This window comes from Meriones unguiculatus, chromosome 6 (genome assembly GCF_030254825.1).
Source record: "Meriones unguiculatus strain TT.TT164.6M chromosome 6, Bangor_MerUng_6.1, whole genome shotgun sequence".
In the NCBI taxonomy this organism is placed as follows: Eukaryota; Metazoa; Chordata; class Mammalia; order Rodentia; family Muridae; genus Meriones; species Meriones unguiculatus.
In genome coordinates this window covers 9,579,519-9,583,426 of record NC_083354.1, presented here as the reverse complement: position 1 = coordinate 9,583,426, position 3,908 = coordinate 9,579,519, and the positions used below count along the sequence as shown (strand labels likewise).

The 3,908-nt window shown below is 43.2% G+C and overlaps 1 pseudogene; it reads left to right on the top strand.

The window, feature by feature from the left end:
- The first annotated feature begins 492 nt into the window (after nt 1-492).
- On the top strand, nt 493-3,447 carry LOC110566610 (transcription activator BRG1-like; annotated as a pseudogene).
- The last annotated feature ends 461 nt before the right edge of the window (nt 3,448-3,908 follow it).

Here is a 3,908-nt window from a genome sequence, read left to right as displayed (position 1 = left end):
TCAACTACTGTGCTCCTCCATTTATAGTGTTACTTTAGTAAAGATAGAGAAATACTTCTCTTGGACAAACTAAGACTGTATGTGTTTTCCTCCTCTTCCTTCCCAATTTATTCTGTAGTTTCACAAAATATTTAATACCTATTGTGTATTCTTTCAAACCTAGTTTTTACACATTGATAGCATTTCTCACATTTAACTTTACAGTTTGCATTTATCTTTGTAAACAGTTCCCTGACAGGGGCATAGCTGTAACTTGTTTCTTGAGCAGTCTGAACTCAGTGGTAATGAATACAAAACCATTCTGTTTTTTCCCTAGCTATGGGTTGAAACCATGCTCAGATAAATCCCTCTTTCTTGTATCTTAACAACATCTTGCATAGATTAAAATTCTATCACTTCTGATTATTTAAAGTGACTCCATTTTGAGACTGTGATCTATCTGATGAAAGCCTTCGTTCCTTCCTTCCCTTTCCAACGACTCTGGCATGAGGAATGGGTAAGATCTGCTCCTGTATTGCTTTTCCTCCCACTGAGGCACCCAAGACTGCAGTCCTCCAGGGTTAACTCCACTTCTCTCTCTCTTATTATGGTATTGTCCCCTCAGGGAAAGGAGACATGAGGCAGAAGAGGGAGAACACTTCAGCTTTGCAGCTAGTTACTATTGTCAATCATCCCTTTTTCTGTTACTTGGCTTTGCAGATATTGCGGCACTGGTGATATAGAGGGGTAGGTGTGTGCTCCAGAGGGCTCTCTGGCTCTCTTCAGTTTCACACTCTCTGACATGAGAGATCTGGCTGGAGCACTTCCAAATGTTTGCAAATTTCCATAGTGTCATCTGTCAACAGTCCGCCTTCCTGCATACTGCGTCTGCTCACATGTTAAGACTGTGTGCTGCCCCAGTTGTCAGTGACTTGATTTAGGATGTATGTCTGATACTTAGGGTCTCTTCATGCCAAGTGCCATGCCCCACTAGCTTTTTAGGCTTTCAAGTGAATTCCACTAAATAATAACAGTGTCATGAATCATTATGGGAGAAGTTTTGTGAAAGTTACAACTATAAAATCTCAGTGAAACATGAAGCATTTGATTGTTGCTCACTTTCATGTATCCACGACAGCTTAGAAAGAGAGCTCTGCACATCAGTGATAATCAAGGACAGTGGAGGATCCATCTTGTCATACAGTTTCATAATGATGGAGAGACAAACAAAGGGGTCTGGGTAAATAAATTTTCTAAACTTTCATCTAAGAAATACAGACACCTGTATTTCCTGTTTTTTGACCCAGATGTGCAACATATCCAATTGCCATCAAATGGTTTGGGAAAGTTTGGTTCCTTCGTGTGTTGTGAAGGAGAATAGGGATACTTGAGAGCAGCTCTAAAGCAATCTTGGTCCATTCTAATCTCCACTTATTTGGTTCTTCTCTTTAAAAGCTCTCCTCAGTCTTTGTATGTAATCCCAAGTCCAGGATGTCCCAGGGAAATTCCACAGTCATGTATTCACATCTGGTCATAGCTCTTGTTAGACTACAGATCTCATAATATAAAAGACAAATGGTCTACCCCCTGCATAGCAAGCCTCGCGATGGAAGAAGGATAGGACCACCAAAACAGATGTGTACATTTAGAAAAGGGTTAGAGTGCTAATCACAAGCCAACTACACATCAACCCTGAAACCCCGCTTCTCTGACAGATTGACTAAATCCGATACTGGTCACTGGGTAATCTTTATCCAGTGTTACACAGGCGCTTATATCTAATCCTACAGATTCTTTATTTCTATTTATTGCCTGTCAAGCAGAAATTGGAAAGTTGGTTTACTCCTGAGTGTTAAGCAGGTTTACCCTTCTTCACAGCTGTGGAAAGTTAGCTCACTAAGACAAGCCCAAGCCATTGACCTTTTTTCACTTCAGGTATATATACTCGCTGAAGCAACCAGATATTGTTAAAAAAAAATAGAAAGGCATAGTATCTGTGACACTACAATGAGTTGTACATCCTGAGAACCACACGTGGTTCATTTTAAAACACACAAGTTAAATTGCTGTGTTTGACCTGTCTCCACCTGGCATTGGTTAGGGCTGGCCAGCCTTTTGTCTTTCCTAAACCACTGTTTTTCAGTGGAAAGACATAAATGGGCATTAAGGCTTTAGTCTGCTTTACTCTCCTTTTATCCAATTGGAACTATTGAATTTGAGGTCGAAAATTATACTCTTGATTTTATCCTTGTTGAGTTAAAATTGGCCTCTCTCATTGTATGACATCTTTGGTTTTTCTTTTACAGAATGAGAAAAAGAAAATTTGTGGGATTTTGAAGTGGAGCATTGACTGTTTTATTTTACTTGCTTTTATATCTGGCCAAATTTAGACATTTTTCCAAACTCATCATTCTCATAGTATCTTATAAATTAAGCAAACAACAAGCACACAGTCATAACACTTTTAACATTTGACCTCTTCATACACGTGGACTTGGACCACCAGTGTGAAGAGGCCCACAACCCCATGTGGAAGGCACACCTAATCAAAAAGGATGAGTTTCCATCCTGGATCATCAAGGACTATGCAGAGATTGAGGGGCTGACATGTGAAGAGGAAGAGGAGATGTTCCACTGTGGTTCCCGCCACCCCAAAGAGGTGGACTACATCAACTCACTGACAGAAAAACAGTGGCTCAAGGCCATCAAGGAGGGCATGGTAGAAGAGATCAAAGAGGAGGTTTGGCAGAAGAAATCCTCAAGCAAGTGCAAGTGAGACAGCTAGGCCGGCTCCTCCACCCAAGCCACCAACATCCACAGCCAGGACAAGGACGAAGAGAGCAAGAAGCAGAAGAAGCATGGATGGCCACCTGCTGAGAAGCTTTCCCCAATCCATCCAGCCTCACCAAGAAGATGAAGAAGATCATGGATGCTGTGATCGAGGACAAGGACAGCAGTAGTGGATGTCAGCTCAGTGAGGTGTTTGTCCAGCTTCCTTCATGCAAGGAACTTCCAGGGTACTATGAGCTCATCCAAAAACCTGGGAACTGCAAGGAAGGCATCCGCAACCACAAGTACTGCAGACTGAGTGACCTGGAGAAAGATAAGATGTTGCTGTGTCAGAATGCTCAGAAGTTCAACATCTAGGGTTCCTTGATCTATAAGGACTGCATTGTTCCTCAGTCTGTCTTCACCAGTGTGCGGCAGAAAATTGAGAAAGAAGATGACAGTGAAGGCAAGGAAAGCGAAGAGGAGGAAGAGGGTGAGAAGGAAGGCTCTGAGTCTGAGTCCCACCCTGTCAAGATAAAGATCAAGCTGAGTCACAAGGAGAAAGCCCAGGATTGATTCAAGGTGGGCCGGCAGTGGCCAAGCCAGGGATCCCAGGCCAAGCTAGCCATGAACATGGACCACAGTGAGGAGGAACAGGAATACAACGGCTCAGGAAGTGGCCACGAGAAGAATGAATGAGGAAGACTGAAGCAGACATTCCTGAGTCCCGACCCCGAGGCAGGTGTCCCAGCTGATGTGGAGTAGCCCTTAGCCATGATTGGTAGCACCGGATGTTGTTTCCCACTTGGAGAACTGCACACATTTTCAGGCAGTTCCACACGTGGTTCATTTTAAAACACACAAGTTAAATTGCTGTCAGCCTGTTTGTCTGTCAGCCCTGGTCTGGCCTGGCTCTACCAGCATTAGTGAGGAGACTTCTTGGTAGAACCTCCCCAGGCCCCTGTCACTGTACCTCAGTGTGGATGCATGTGTGTGCTCTCCACTCCTTGTATTGTATCTTAGTGGACAGAGCTGACTCTCCTGCAGGCTCAAAGGCCCAGTGGGTATGTCAGTGTCACTGGAGTCAGACAGTAATAAATTAAGCCAATGACAAACCAAAAACAACAACAACAACAAAAAATTGTTAAGTGATTTCATGC